The sequence below is a fragment of the Rhodnius prolixus genome, unplaced genomic scaffold, assembly GCF_049639745.1.
Source record: "Rhodnius prolixus isolate KJV_2025 unplaced genomic scaffold, Rpr scaffold_16, whole genome shotgun sequence".
Taxonomy (NCBI): domain Eukaryota; kingdom Metazoa; phylum Arthropoda; class Insecta; order Hemiptera; family Reduviidae; genus Rhodnius; species Rhodnius prolixus.
The window spans coordinates 810,804-828,099 of NW_027411616.1; the positions used below are offsets into that span (position 1 = coordinate 810,804).

The window sequence follows — 17,296 nt, forward strand, 5'->3', positions numbered from 1 at the left end:
ATTACTGGAAGGCAATGTAATCGCAATTTTTTTTATATTACCCTCTTAATGGAAAGTAATTAATCATCAGTTTATCCCAAAACATTTCTCTCAGTCTCCATATTTTTCCCACCAACTAGGTACCACTCCCCCATAACGTTTCTCGCAGTAAAACAACTTCCCGGAATCAACTAGCCTTATCCGACATCCGAATATTTTAAAAATCACTAGATGTAAAAAGTTGTTCAAATCAAGGAACAAAAATAAAAATCTATCCAAACGGTACGCAAATCTCCTCAACAAAAACTTACAGATTTAAAAGTCAAATATAAGAATTAGTTTAAACGACAAAAAGACAAAAATCAGTGAGTAAAAAGTAAAGTAATGGCCTATTCAGACGGGCCTAACGTCCAATTAGGTATCGTGTACGGGGGCGGAAGCTCATACTTAAAACATTTTAAACTTTACGATAAAGGAGAGTGCTGGAGAAATCATATTTCCTGGAGGTGACGGCGCTTCCGGCGGGAGTCACATCAACTTCACTGCTCCTTGTGGTATGGTAGCTCCTTCTTCTTCTTTTAGACACCTACGAACAACTGTATTCAGTAAAAGTCAATGTTATAACGACATTTGTCTAATTAATTGTAATAATTGAGAAAGTGGAACATGCGATGTTGACTGTAGAAAGGTGAATAATTCCAAGTTTTAACTTTTTTAAAAAATAAATTCGCCTTATTTACAGTGAGAAATGGCAAAAGTGTCCCTTCCTTTCGTCTGAAATAATTTCCACACAATTTCCTGCCCTATATTATTTCCAGGTTGAGAAGATAAGATATTAAGTTAGTACAGTAAATATGTAGATAACTGAGTGTGCGATGGATGGACGGCCTCTGCCAGCGTGAGGTGTTTGCCCTGGCGAGCATTGCCCCCGACTGCTGAACAATAGCTCCACCGACTCCCTCTAATAAAGCCACTCGCTTACCCATAAACTCCTCCAATTTTAGTCTTATACAAAATTAAACAGAATAATTGAAAATAAGGAAGAACATGCCTCAGACTTTTTGGCGTAAACGCATTCTCATTTTTTTCTCTTTTTTATTGAAATATTATTCTAAAAACTGCATAAAATAATGCAAAAATAGTGATGAAAAATAGCATTTTACACACTCAGGTCCATCTATACAAAGAACTGTAACAGACGCATGCTCTAGCGTAGTAAGGTGAAGGCGACAAACCAGTGTGGTAGCCATTACTTATCTACTGTGGCAACTAGACTTCCAATCCAAGGGGAGGGCGTTTAAGATTTGATCGCTTGTATCTTCGAGGAGGTTCCCTTCGGACAGTTCCAGAGAAAAAAAGTAAAGTAAAGTAATCGCCTATTTTTTCAGGCGGGGCTTAACGTCCAACTACCAATTAGGTGTCGTGGACGGAGGCGACTAGCAAACATACTTTACTGTAAATTTCTTTCATTAACCATTAAATAAAATCCAAGCCTAGGCCGGGAATCGAACCCAGTACCACAATACATATTAGGTTCGCAGGTCTCGCCTCTAACCGCTCGGCTACCGTGGCGCCCCTAGTTCCAAAGAATATGTAGTTTCAAATCTTAGAATCATGTTAACACTTCAAAGATGATGCAAAAATTTCATCCTCCAAAAAAAAAATCACCATCCTCGAGTAAAGCCTTTTAGATGAATTAAATGGTTTGGTAGTAAACCTCTGCTTTTTTAATCCGCTATTATTTTCTAAATTCTTAACCCACGCCGACATTATTGTAATATTTATTCGAGCCTGTCCGAGACCAACTATATCCGTTGTCTTCCAGTGTTGATCCCTTTGCCGAATGAAATACTAGAGAAGTTGCCTATCTTGCCTTTCCTGCCTTCTAGAAAGATGGAAGGAAAGTTTAGCGGGTTTTACACGCGCACTTTTCAAACTGTTGTTCTAAGTGAAATACTTTTGATCTTACTGTGAAGTTTCTGCTTGCTAAGGATTTCTGTTTTTTAAACAACCGTTTTCCATATCTCTTCACCACCATTGCGACATGTTCAAGAAACAGATTTTTTTCCATCTTCCTTCTGAGACTCCGCGAAAAATTAATGTTGTCTGGAGCACCAACAGTGTTAGTGACAGGGTGACATGGTTCTAGAAACTGCGGTCTGCAGTTTTTACCTGGAAGATTGCTCATGTGCCGTCGAGCTACGCTAACCGAACAAGTTCAAATATTTTGGGAAACTGAGGACAAATTGGACGTTAGCCACACTGCTGTAGCCTATATTTAAACCGTGTTCAACTCTTCCCTCTTAAAATAGTTTTAAAAAATCTTACCAAAGTATAACAAAATAGTGGTAATAGAACTTGGGAGGAACGAATGAAAAAACACGACGTTCAGAGAGTTATTAACCAACATCAAAAATAATTAAGGAGTATATATTTTTGCATCTGAATGTATTTAATTAGTGATATTTGCAAATGAGGCCTGTGTAGAGTAATCAGGCAGTATCAGCAATAGCTTCAGGTTCGTTAACACTTCTCATGAGTGGAAACTCACTACGTATGCAATTAATACTACACTTTCATGATTGGTTCTTGTAACAACAAACGAAATAAAGAAAGTAAGAAAAAAAACAATTTCGCTAACATCATGAGAATTTATGAACCTAATAATCAAATTATTATTCAACAAAGCGAAAAGATGGACAATTTTTTAAAAGAATTTTTAATTGATCTATTTTTGTAGGTCCCCCCCTTTAGGTAACCCTAAAAGAGAACCGTTCATTATGTATGTCCACAGAAGTATACATACTATTAGTACATACAATTTTTGTAGGTTGAAGCAAGAATTAGTAATAATGAAATTATTTGGGTAACTTCACCTCACATAGTATTACGCAATTCTTTTCGGACTAATAAGTGATACTTCTGGGCAATATATTAAACTGGTCAGAAAGGTTAAAAACCGGCATCAAAAAGTAGTAATTTTCACTAGTTCCATTTTTTGGGAGTGGCAGCAAAGCGAAGAGCACAACTTGAAAGTGTGCTTACCTGAAGTTTGTTCACATATTCTAGACTTGTGAAGCCCACAATGTGTGAGCGAAGGCTCTGCGTACCGAAATTTGTTTATGCGTTTTTACTTAATTATGTACCGAGCTGATAGGCTGGTATACCCGCAGGGCGCCTACATCCCTAAAAAAGTGGTTGGTCCATCTCTCTTACGGGATGGGGGGAGTGAGCAATTTAGTGAAACTAAACCAAGAGTTTTAGGATGACCTCTATGGCCAGGTGCCACTTTTTGCACTAAGACTTTAGGGAATGCTTGATTAAGCTCATACAGGTAGATTGAGTCTTCATTTGTTGTGCCGATTTGTTGATTTCGTACTTTATTTGATGACCAGGGTTGTCGGCTAGCCCACAAGAGATGTCCACAATGTTCTTATATTACTAAGTTTTTAGACTTTTTAGAGAATGTGTAAATAAAGTTTAGCCAAATTTTGTTTTTCCCCTCGCAATTAAAAAGTGTTTATTTACTCATCTAATAAATATTATTTAAAATATATCATTCAGTATCTTGAACTCTTCCAATTGAAGGACCTTCATAGGTCGTTATTTTTCAACGACTACGGCATGATCGGTACTAGATGAGTAAATAAACACTTTTTCGGAAGAATCCGGGCCACTGTTTGGAATCAGTTCAAAATGAATATGCTTACGTAGTACCACCGTTTTCTACAGCATTCCTTTTTTTCAAAGTTTGCTCTTCCGGAGACGGATACAGGTGCTTTGGCTGCTTTCGCTAATCTAATTAATTATTTTTGTAACTTTCGGCTCTCCAAATAAATACGCTTATTATAGCAAGCAATAACTAATTTAGTAATACATGTACAAAATTTTCGGGTACTTGCTGATTTTTTGAACCTTTTGACGTTTAATCATCCCTTTACTTAACTTTTTGAACTGTAAGTTTTTGCTAATGAGATTTTTGTACCTTTTGGATAGCTTTTCTTTTTTGTCTATTCTGTAAAGAAGTTACATATCCGCTTTACAGATTTTCTTAACATTTGGAATAAGCAATACTTTAATTATAAGCTGAAATGGTGATAAGTCAGAACCGTAACTACCACTGGAAAGATCTTTTAAAAGAATGCTTAGAGGTGAGGTCCGGAAGGAATCCACATAAAAGATTTTTTTGGCCAAACGTTTCAATCAAATTGGAAAGTATTTGTATGTAAATAGCAAAATTAAACTGCGATTTTAGTACTTCTTTTTAAAAGGAGTAAGAAAAATTAAAAATGCGTTTACAGTACTTCCCCCTTAAAGGCAAAGAGAAATGAATCTTCTAATATGCACGATTGCAATACTTCCCTTAAGTAGCTGTAGAGTAGGATGGCACTTTAACGTCACGCAGTAAAACTCAAACTACTTCCTGACAAATTTGATCGGTAGTCACTGATTATTAAGTGGGGCAACAAACAAAATCTGAAGCAATAAAAACCATTGAAGAAAAAAAAAAATCACTTAGTTGCTAAATCTCAAGGTCAATGATGCTTGAGGCATTGGAATTGGGTTCATCCGGAGAATTGGAGAAGAGAAATTTCTGAGCTAAGCGAAGAGTTAGCAGAAGAATCAGCTATTAATGGGATGGGATGTAATGGGATGTGGTTGAACGTGAAGTGTTCCATGTTTAGCAGTTTTTGATTCTGAACGGGAGAGACGGATTTATACGCATGGCTGAACCAAACAGTTCTGTTCCGTAGACCCAGATGAGTTGAAAGAATAATTAACCGTTTGTTTAGTATTGTTAGTTTACATTTCGAGAGCTTTGGCATTAAAACTTGATGTCCGGTAAAAATAAAGAATACATACAGAATTAAAAATGGAGAAATTTTCTTCTATAATGCAAATATTTATTTAAATATAAATTATGTTGTTTGTTAGTTGGATTGTATGGAATGAAGTTATATTGGTTGCATAACTGTGTGGTACTTTTTACACGAAATAGTTAGGTCACTCACGTGCAACATGCGCTTGCCCACCACGTGCACGCACACATGTCCATGCACGTGCTTGGCAACTTGTTTCATGCGTATTTTTAATCTATTTAGTTTATTTATCACTTATTACACTTTTAATAAATCTGGTGATACAAGGTCTTTTGTAGCAGCAATTTGCACTGTTATAAGAAGAGGAATATTGACTGAACGTACAGAAAAAATGACCAACTCTAAGTAGCTCTCTAGACTTTGATACCTTTCACATACCTCTAATGTATTAGAGATGAAACTTGTTGCCACATATATGCAATCAGTTAAAGAGTTACAAGAATTCTTAAAAAACAGATGATGATTTTATTGAATATTTTTTAAACCGGAAGTATTGGTTTAACATAATAATTTTATATGATAATTTAGGTTATATGAATGTATGGTATCATAAACATTAATGAAATAATATTCTCCGCAAGGCCTTTTTTGTCGACTTCAGCGCGGCATTCGATCGAATTGATCGACATGGACTAATTTATAAATTATATAGTACTGGGCTCTCTTATAAAATAATTAAGCTTATTTTTGGCCTTCATAATACTTATGGCAGGGTATGGTTTAGGGAAGGTTTGTCAGACTCATTTAAAATCGCGATGGGAGTTAACAGGGTGCACTTTTGAGTCCTCTCCTATTTTCTCTATTTATTAATGATCTGGAAGAGTATTTAGATGAGGGTGTGAATATTGGTGCATCTAATGTAAAACTTTTAGCCTACGCCGATGACATTGTCTTGCTTGCAACGTCGCCCATTTCACTACAAAAAATGATAAATTCATTGCACAGTTATTGTAGTACTTGGAATTTGGTTAATAACCTTGCAAAATCAAAAATCATTGTTTTTAGAAACAGCGGTAAAATCCCTTCAAATAACAAGTGGTGTTATGGTGCTGAACAAATTGAAATTGTAAGTAAACAAAAATATCTTGGAATAAATATCACGCCAACCCTTTGTCAAAATAATAATTTTAAAAATAAATTAAAAAATTTCAAAGTCGTGTCTAATTTCTGTTTGGAAAAGTTTTATTTTAAACAAAGATATTGGCCTTGAAAGTACATTACAAATATTCAATTCTATATCTAGAGCAAGTATCTGCTATGGAGCTCAAGTTTGGGGGGCCAAAAATTTAATGATGTGGAAAAATTATTAGTATTCTTTAGTAATTTTGCTGCATTAACTTTTCCTTCACATTTTTTAAAATTTATTAAACGTCACAGACCCTTATGCTGACCGGACAGGTTTAATGTACTTCATTGATATTATTTAAGTAATTTTACTGCATTAACTTTTCATTAAAATTTGTTAGAATTTATTAGATGTCACAGACCTTTATGCTGGCAACTTCATTTAAAATAATTTTTTTGTGAAAATAATAAAATGTGTATTTCCTCTTCTTAATTAAATAGAGCTTTATTTTAACACTATTCCAAATTATTCTTCTGACTGATCTCTATTATGCCCTTTGTTCTGTGTAATCACATACACATGCACATTAAAATAGAAAAAAGCTTTAAAATTTTAAACACTAATATACTATTGTAGAGACAACTTTGTATTATATTTCATCTGTATATGGAGATATACAGATTATATATCTTTGAATGGAATTTAAACAAAATCTATGGAGTGGTTAACTAGATATTTGAATTTAAAGTTTTCAGCCTGTAAAACCAAAGCAAACTTTAACCCTAAATATCTCGTTTTCTGCTCGATAGATTTTTTCGAGATTTTATACGATTATACACTAAAGTTGACTCCATATACAAGTGGAATTTAAACAAAATCTACAGAGTGGTTAACTAGATATTTGAATTTAAAGTTTTCAGCCTGTAAAACAAAAGAAAAATTTAACCCTAAATATCTCGCTTTCCGCTCGATAGATTTTTACGAAATTTTATACGATTATACACTAGAGTGGACTCCATATACAGGTGGAATTTAAACAAAATCTATAGACTGGTTAAGTAGATATTTGAAATTAAAGTTTTCAGCCTGTAAATCAAAAGCAAATTTTAACCCTAAATATATCGTTTCCTGCTCGATAGATTTTTTCGAGGTTTTATACGATTATACACTAGAGTTGACTCCATATACAGGTGGAATTTAAACAAAATCTATAGAGTGGTTAAGTAGATATTTGAATTTAAAGTTTTCAGCCAGTAAAACAAAAGGAAACTTTAACCCTAATTATCTCGTTTTCAGCTCGACAGATTTTTACGAGATTTTATACGATTATACTCTAAAGTTGACTCCATTTACAGGTTGAATTTAAACAAAATCTATAGTGTGGTTAACTAGATATTTAAAATTTTAAGTTTTCAGCCTGTAAAACCAAAGCAAACTTTAACCCTAAATATCTCGTTTTCTGCTCTATAGATTTTTTCCAGATTTTATACGATTATACTCTAGAGTGGACTCCATATACAGGTGGAATTTAAACAAAATCTATTGAGTGGTTTACTAGATATTTGAATTTAAATTTTTCAGTCTGCAAAACGAAAGCAAATTTTAACCCTAAATATCCCATTTTCTGCTCGATAAATTTTTTCGAGATTTTACACGATTATACACTAGAGTTGAATCCATATACAGGTGGAATTTAAACAAAATCTATAGCAGAGTTGGGCACTGATTAAAAAAAAAATTAAATTCTAAATTTAATTGATTAAATTTTTTTATTGATTAAATTTATTTTTAATTTTAATCAGAATTTAATCGGCGAATTTAATCGAAATTTTAATCATATGACAATTATTTAATCAATTAAATTTCAGATTTAATCGTTAATCAAACTAAAAAAATTATGATTAAATCTGAGAATTAAATTGAACTTTCATTTTAATCACCGAATTAGTTCAATTTCAATCGTTAATGAAACTAATTTATTTAATCATCCACTTTTATGCCTTTTCAACCAATGGTTCGAACCACGTTTTGGCGAAGCCCTTTTTCTAAGCGTCTCCAATAAATACTTTTCGGTTAATTTTTGTAGACTTGGACTTCTTCACGAGTCTCTAGACCAGTGGTTCTTAACCTTTTTATAGACGCGGAACACAATTATATGTATATATTTTTTTCGCGGAACACTAACATTAAATAATTTGAAATTCGGTATTTAGCAAGAACTTAAAATTAAATTCAAATTAAAAAAAAGGAAGAATTTTTTGTTTTCGTATCTTTCCTAAGTTTCAAAATTTCAATACTGTAAAGTTTTTCTACCTTTTTACTAAAAAAACTTTACCTATAACTAATGCCTGCCCCTAGTTAATTTAATAATCGGTGGGTTTGATAAATAATAAAACTAGCTAAATTTGTAAGTAATAACCTGATTTATTCACACATTAACATTAATAGTGGATAGCAGTACAGCTATCCACGTCCGATTCGTCCGTCTCTTGGCTGCCAAATAAAATGTCACTGGGTAGTGGAAGCTCCCTACCGAACACATCGCTAGCAGGTGTCCGGCCAGTGGTCTCCTGAACTGCCGATCTGTACGCCATCGTTATGGGAGGTGTATGTACAACCCAGTCCTCCTGATGTTCATTCCCCAAAGACCTCTGATGGTCTTCTAGGGTCCTGTTAATTTGCCCCACCATGCCGTCAGAGTGAGGGTGTAGCGGCGTTGTCCTTGTTCTGCTGACGCCGAGGTTCTGGTAGACCGTCGATGCTGCAGCTGCCGTTGACGCGTCCTGATCTGCTACGTCGTGGGCCTCTGCCCGTTCACTGAAGTGGTCCATCGCAACCGAAATGTAGCGCCTCTCTCTTCTGGAATCAGGAGAGGGTCCTGCCATATCGCTGGCTATCCTCTTGCACGGAGTTCCTACCTTGTCCTGCCTCAGGGCGCCATTGGTTCCTCGGCTGGTTCTCTTCATTGCTACCCACTCGGTGCTACGACTACCCCAGTCTACACCGTCCTCGTGGTAGCCTACCAAAGAGAACCGCTGCCTTCGCTTGGCCAATGCCCTCTTCACTGCAAGATGGATCCCGGTGTTACCTCCGTGGATGTCCGATAGCCCTTCGTCCCTTTGCGATCCTGGCAGGAGTTCTTGAACTCCCTCTTCTTTCCTCGCTGTCCACGCTTCAAGGCTCCCTTTCACTCCTGGTTGAACAAAGGTTCTCTTACCTTGGACTTGCTCTTCCTGTCCGCTGCAGATTTCTAGCGCTCCTATGCTTTCTTCTTCCCACGCAGCTTCTCGAGCTTCCACACGGCTATGCCTTCCGTTACCCAGGTCACGTTTACCTCTAAAGTCCGACCTGCTACCTGCGGCATCCTTGCTGTCTTCGTCTTCTTCTTGGACCTTCTCTGTTTCGGCCTTCATTTCTTCTGGTATCTCTTTTTCCCTTTTTATTTCTCCTTTTATTCCGTCAGGGCCTGTTTTCGTCTCGTCCTGCCAGTTTCTCATACCTTCTAACATTTTATCTTGGACCTTTTTCATTTCTCTCACATCTTCTCTCATCTCCGTCGCCAGTGCTATTAACTCCTCCATCTTCTGCTTCCTGGCACTCACGGGCATATAACACTCGCCAGTTCTCCACAACTTTCCGGCAATTCACTCGAACTAATCGAACCACACTTACTCGTTTAGCGGTTTTATCATATCCCACTTCTGACACCAATGTAAAGTTTTTCCTGCCTTTTTACTAAAAAAACTTTACCTATAACTAATGCCTTAATGTCTTCTGGTTTCTTGCTTATTTCCCTTCTTATTTTCCTTATTATTTCTTCTTTCATCTCTTCCTGGCCCTTTCTTGTTTCGTCTAGGCCCTTGTTCACCTCCTTCAGATCTTCTTTCATTCCCTCATCAGTGACAATAACTCTTCCATGTTTCTGCTTCGTAGTACTCACAGGCATATAACGCTAGTCTGCCTTCCAAAACTTTCCGGCAATTCACCCGAACTAATAAAATCACACTTACTCGTTTAGCGGCTTTATCATATATCCCACTTCTGACACCAATGTAAAGTTTTTCTACCTTTTTACTAAAAAAACTTTACCTATAACTAATGCCTTAATGTCTTCTGGTTTCTTGCTTATTTCCCTTCTTATTTTCCTTATTATTTCTTCTTTCATCTCTTCCTGGCCCTTTCTTGTTTCGTCTAGGCCCTTGTTCACCTCCTTCAGATCTTCTTTCATTCCCTCATCAGTGACAATAACTCTTCCATGTTTCTGCTTCGTAGTACTCACAGGCATATAACGCTAGTCTGCCTTCCAAAACTTTCCGGCAATTCACCCGAACTAATAAAATCACACTTACTCGTTTAGCGGCTTTATCATATATCCCACTTCTGACACCAATGTAAAGTTTTTCTACCTTTTTACTAAAAAAACTTTACCTATAACTAATGCCTGCCACTAGTTAATTTAATAATATGTGGGTTTGATAAATAATAAAACTCACTAAATTTGTAAGTAATAACCTGATTTATTCACACATTAACATTAACTAACATGAACATTTACTAGCAACTAACGCTATTCATTACAGTCACCATTTACAACAGTCACAACAGTTTAATGTTACTTACTCACTACGTAACGCCACAAAACTGTTCCACGACTGACCCCTGGTCCGCACTGCACCTAATTGCACTAGTCTCAGCTGCACTAACACAGCTCTACTCATCAACTGACTAATTGCCCAACTAGCTATCACTAAAGCACTCCACAACACTGACTCTCTCGAACTATGTCTCAACACTGACTCTCCAAGACTAACTCCAAAACTCACTGACTGACTAGAAACTACAAGACTGTAAAACTCTTAGAACTCGATTAAAAACTGACTTCTCCAGCTGTGTCTGCCTCCTTTTAACTGCGACTGCCCCACTCCGTCTGTGTCACACCCACCGGCCAGTCACTGGCTGAGAAAAACAAATACTGCCACCACCCCAATTGGGGCCGCCCTCCTCCAACCTTCCGTCACACTCCAACTCCGCCTGTCTTGCTCCCACCGGCCGCTCATTGGCAGGAAAACACATACTGCCACATTCACAACTAGGGCCGCCTCCTCCAATTCTCTGTCTCTCTCCAACTCCGACTGTCTCACTCTCACCTGTCAATCACTGGCTGGGAAAACACATATGCTACCACCCCAACTGAGGCCTTTCTCTTAGCTGGCTTATACACGGAGGTGGACCATTACAGGCTACGGTCACTAAACTCCTTGAACAATCTAGCCCTTTCCTTTCTAGTTCAGGTAGAGACCGGCACTTTTGTCAACACAGTGGTGGCCTGTTACCGGCTTTGGTCGCTTAACACCTAGAACAATCTAGGCCTTTCTTCTCTGCCCAGGTCAACTTCGTTACACTACATTTAAAATTAAAATTTCGTGGAATACATGGACCATATTCGCAGAACACCTGTTAAGAACGACTGCTTTATATCTTCTAAAATTATAGATCTGTGCACAAAACAACTATAGATTATAATTTAGAAAAACAAAGTGTACAAGAGAACTAAATTCCAAACCAATACGTGGTTCACAGTGGGAGATATAAAACGGCAATAATTTTACAGAATTTCATGACCCAAAAAATTTTCAACCCCTTATATCTTCTACCTTTTTAGATCTGTGCACAAAATAACATTAGTTTATAATTGAGAAAAACAAAGTGTATAAGAAAACAAAATTCCATATCAATACGTGGTTCACAGTGGGAGATATAGAACAGCCACAATTTTACAGAATTCCATGACCCAAAAAATTTTCAACCCTTTATATCTTCTACCTTTTTAGATCTGTGCACAAAATAACTATAGTTTATAATTGATAAAAACAAAGTGTATAAGAGAACAAAATTCCATATCAATACATGGTTCACAGAAGGAGATATAGAACAGCCACAATTTTACAGAATTTCATGACCCAAAAAATTTCCAACACTTTATATCTTCTACCTTTTTAGATCTGTGCACAAAATAACTTTAGTTTATAATTGAGAAAAACAAAGTGTACAAGAGAACTAAATTCCATACCAATACGTAGTTCACAGTGGGGGATATAAAACGGCCATAAATTTACAGAATTTCATTACCCAAAAAATATTCAACCCTTTATATCTTCTACCTATTTAGATCTGTGCACAAAAAAACTAGAGTTTATAATTGAGAAAAACAAAGTGTACCAGAGAACTAAATTCCATACCAATACGTGGTTCACAGTGGGAGATATAAAACGGCCATAATTTTACAGAATTTCATGACCCAAACAATTTTCAACCCCTTATATCTTCTACCTTTTTAGATCTGTGCACAAAATAACATTAGTTTATAATTGAGAAAAACAAAGTGTATAAGAAAACAAAATTCCATATCAATACGTGGTTCACAATGGGAGATATAGAACAGCCACAATTTTACAGAATTCCATGACCCAAAAAATTTTCAACCCTTTATATCTTCTACCTTTTTAGATCTGGGCACAAAATAACTATAGTTTATAATTGATAAAAACAAAGTGTATAAGAGAACAAAATTCCATATCAATACATGGTTCACAGTGGGAGATATAGAACAGCCACAATTTTACAGAATTTCATGACCCAAAAAATTTCCAACCCTTTATATCTTCTACCTTTTTAGATCTGTGCACAAAATAACTTTAGTTTATAATTGAGAAAAACAAAGTGTACAAGAGAACTAAATTCTATACCAATACGTAGTTCACAGTGGGAGATATAAAACGGCCATAAATTTACAGAATTTCATGACCCAAAAAATATTCAACCCTTTATATCTTCTACCTATTTAGATCTGTGCACAAAAAAACTATAGTTTATAATTGAGAAAAACAAAGTGTACCAGAGAACTAAATTCCATACCAATACGTGGTTCACAGTGGGAGATATAAAACGGCCATAATTTTACAGAATTTCATGACCCAAAAAATTTTCAACCCCTTATATCTTCTACCTTTTTAGATCTGTGCACAAAATAACATTAGTTTATAATTGAGAAAAACAAAGTGTATAAGAAAACAAAATTCCATATCAATACGTGGTTCACAGTGGGAGATATAGAACAGCCACAATTTTACAGAATTCCATGACCCAAAAAATTTTCAACCCTTTATATCTTCTACCTTTTTAGATCTGTGCACAAAATAACTATAGTTTATAATTGATAAAAACAAAGTGTATAAGGGAACAAAATTCCATATCAATACATGGTTCACAGTGGGAGATATAGAACAGCCACAATTTTACAGAATTTCATGACCCAAAAAATTTCCAACCCTTTATATCTTCTACCTTTTTAGATCTGTGCACAAAATAACTTTAATTTATAATTGAGAAAAACAAAGTGTACAAGTGAACTAAATTCCATAACAATACGTAGTTCACAGTGGGAGATATAAAACGGCCATAAATTTACAGAATTTCATGACCCAAAAAATATTCAACCCTTTATATCTTCTACCTATTTAGATCTGTGCACAAAAAAACTATAGTTTATAATTGAGAAAAACAAAGTGTACCAGAGAACTAAATTCCATACCAATACGTGGTTCACAGTGGGAGATATAAAACGGCCATAATTTTACAGAATTTCATGACCCAAAAAATTTTCAACCCCTTATATCTTCTACCTTTTTAGATCTGTGCACAAAATAACATTAGTTTATAATTGAGAAAAACAAAGTGTATAAGAGAACAAAATTCCATATCAATACGTGGTTCACAGTGGGAGATATAGAACAGCCACAATTTTACAGAATTCCATGAACCAAAAAATTTTCAACCATTTATATCTTCTAACTTTTTAGATCTGTGCACAAAATAACTATAGTTTATAATTGATAAAAACAAAGTGTATAAGAGAACAAAATTCCATATCAATACATGGTTCACAGTGGGAGATATAGAACAGCCACAATTTTACAGAATTTCATGACCCAAAAAATTTTGAACCCTTTATATCTTCTACGTTTTTAGATCTGTGCACAAAATAACATTAGTTTATAATTGAGAAAAACAAAGTGTATAAGAGAACAAAATTCCATTTCAATACGTGGTTCACAGTGAGAGATATAGAACAGCCACAATTTTACAGAATTCCATGACCCAAAAAATTTTCAACCCTTTATATCTTCTACCTTTTTAGATCTGTGTACAAAATAACTATAGTTTATAATTTAGAAAAACAAAGTGTACAAGAGAACTAAATTCCATACCAATACGTGGTTCACCGTGGGAGATATAAAACGGCCATAATTTTACAGAATTTCATGACCCAAAAAATTTTCAAGCCTTTATATCTTTTACCTTTTTAGATCTGTGCACAAAATAACTTTAGTTTATAATTGAGAAAAACAAAGTGTACAAGAGAACTAAATTCCATACCAATACGTGGTTCACAGTGGGAGATATAAAACGGCCATAAATTTACAGAATTTCATGACCTAAAAAATATTCAACCCTTTATATCTTCTACCTTTTTAGATCTGTGCACAAAATAACTTTAGTTTATAATTGAGAAAAACAAAGTGTATAAGAGAACAAAATTCCATATCAATACGTGGTTCACAGTGAGAGATATATAAAGGCCACAATTTTGTAAAATTTCATGACCCAAAAAATTTTCAACCCTTTATATCTTCTACCTTTTTAGATCTGTGCACAAAAAAACTATAGTTTATAATTTAGAAAAACAAAGTGTACAAGAGAACTAAATTCCATACCAATACGTGGTTCACCGTGGGAGATATAAAACGGCCATAATTTTACAGAATTTCATGACCCAAAAAATTTTCAAGCCTTTATATCTTTTACCTTTTTAGATCTGTGCACAAAATAACTTTAGTTTATAATTGAGAAAAACAAAGTGTACAAGAGAACTAAATTCCATACCAATACGTGGTTCACAGTGGGAGATATAAAACGGCCATAAATTTACAGAATTTCATGACCTAAAAAATATTCAACCCTTTATATCTTCTACCTTTTTAGATCTGTGCACAAAATAACTTTAGTTTATAATTGAGAAAAACAAAGTGTATAAGAGAACAAAATTCCATATCAATACGTGGTTCACAGTGAGAGATATATAAAGGCCACAATTTTGTAAAATTTCATGACCCAAAAAATTTTCAACCCTTTATATCTTCTACCTTTTTAGATCTGTGCACAAAAAAACTATAGTTTATAATTGAGAAAAACAAAGTGTACAAGAGAACTAAATTCCATACCAATACGTGGTTCACAGTGGGAGATATAAAACGGCCATAATTTTATAGAATTTCATGACCCAAAAAATTTATCACCCTTTATATCTTCTACCTTTTTAGATCTGTGCACAAAATAACTTTAGTTTATAATTGAGAAAAACAAAGTGTATAAGAGAACAAAATTCCATATCAATACGTTGTTCACAGTAAGAGATATATAACGGCCACAATTTTGTTGAATTTCATGACCCAAAAAATTTTCAACCCTTTATATCTTCTACCTTTTTAGATCTGTGCACAAAATAACTATAGTTTATAATTGATAAAAACAAAGTGTATAAGAGAACTAAATTCCATACCAATACGTGGTTCACAGTGGGAGATATAAAACGGCCATAATTTTACAGAATTTCATGACCCAAAAAATTTTGAACCCTTTATATCTTCTACCTTTTAAGATCTGTGCACAAAATAACTATAGTTTATAATTGAGAAAAACAAAGTGTATAAGAGGACAAAATTCCATACCAATACGTGGTTCACAGTGGGAGATATAAAACGGCCATAATTTTACAGCATTTCATGACCCAAAAAATTTTCAACCCTTTATATCTTCTACCTTTTTAGATCTGTGCACAAAATAACTATAGTTTATTATTTAGAAAAACAAAGTATACTAGAGAACTAAATTCCATACCAATACGTGGTTCACAGTGGGAGATATAGAACAGCCACAATTTTACAGAATTCCATGACCCAAAAAATTTTCAACCCTTTATATCTTCTACCTTTTTAGATCTGTGCACAAAATAACTATAGTTTATAATTGATAAAAACAAAGTGTATAAGAGAACTAAATTCCATACCAATACGTGGTTCACAGTGGGAGATATAAAACGGCCATAATTTTACAGAATTTCATGACCCAAAAAATTTTGAACCCTTTATATCTTCTACCTTTTAAGATCTGTGCACAAAATAACTATAGTTTATAATTGAGAAAAACAAAGTGTATAAGAGGACAAAATTCCATACCAATACGTGGTTCACAGTGGGAGATATAAAACGGCCATAATTTTACAGCATTTCATGACCCAAAAAATTTTCAACCCTTTATATCTTCTACCTTTTTAGATCTGTGCACAAAATAACATTAGTTTATAATTGAGAAAAACAAAGTGTATAAGAGAACAAAATTCCATATCAATACGTGGTTCACAGTGGGAGATATAGAACAGCCACAATTTTACAGAATTCCATGACCCAAAAAATTTTCAACCCTTTATATCTTCTACCTTTTTAGATCTGTGCACAAAATAACTATAGTTTATAATTGATAAAAACAAAGTGTATAAGAGAACTAAATTCCATACCAATACGTGGTTCACAGTGGGAGATATAAAACGGCCATAATTTTACAGCATTTCATGACCCAAAAAATTTTCAACCCTTTATATCTTCTACCTTTTTAGATCTGTGCACAAAATAACTATAGTTTATAATTGATAAAAACAAAGTATACAAGAGAACTAAATTCCATACCAATACGTGGTTCACAGTGGGAGATATAGAACGGCCACAATTTTACAGAATTTCATGACCCAAAAAATTTTCAACCCTGTATATCTTCTACCTTTCTAGATCTGTGTACAAAATAACTATAGTTTATAATTTAGAAAAACAAAGTGTACAAGAGAACTAAATTCCATACCAATACGTGGTTCACCGTGGGAGATATAAAACGGCCATAATTTTACAGAATTTCATGACCCAAAAAATTTTCAAGCCTTTATATCTTTTACCTTTTTAGATCTGTGCACAAAATAACGTTAGTTTATAATTGAGAAAAACAAAGTGTACAAGAGAACTAAATTCCATACCAATACGTGGTTCACAGTGGGAGATATAAAACGGCCATAAATTTACAGAATTTCATGACCCAAAAAATATTCAACCCTTTATATCTTCTACCTTTTTAGATCTGTGCACAAAATAACTTTAGTTTATAATTGAGAAAAACAAAGTGTATAAGAGAACAAAATTCCATATCAATACGTGGTTCACAGTGAGAGATATATAACGGCCACAATTTTGTAGAATTTCATGACCCA

The 17,296-nt window shown here is 34.5% G+C and overlaps 1 protein-coding gene across 3 annotated transcripts in view; it reads right to left on the bottom strand.

Annotated features, from left to right (window-relative positions):
• Nucleotides 1-17,296, bottom strand: part of vri (nuclear factor interleukin-3-regulated vrille) — a 92,099-nt gene that overhangs the window by 25,981 nt on the left and 48,822 nt on the right. Inside the window, exon 2 of one of the 3 annotated variants that reach the window (XM_074134493.1) lies at nucleotides 448-565. The exons of the other annotated variants lie outside the window; for them this stretch is intronic. The gene's annotated coding sequence lies outside the window, so the exon portion shown is untranslated. The remainder of the gene's footprint in view (nucleotides 1-447; nucleotides 566-17,296) is intronic. 3 annotated transcript variants of the gene reach the window in all.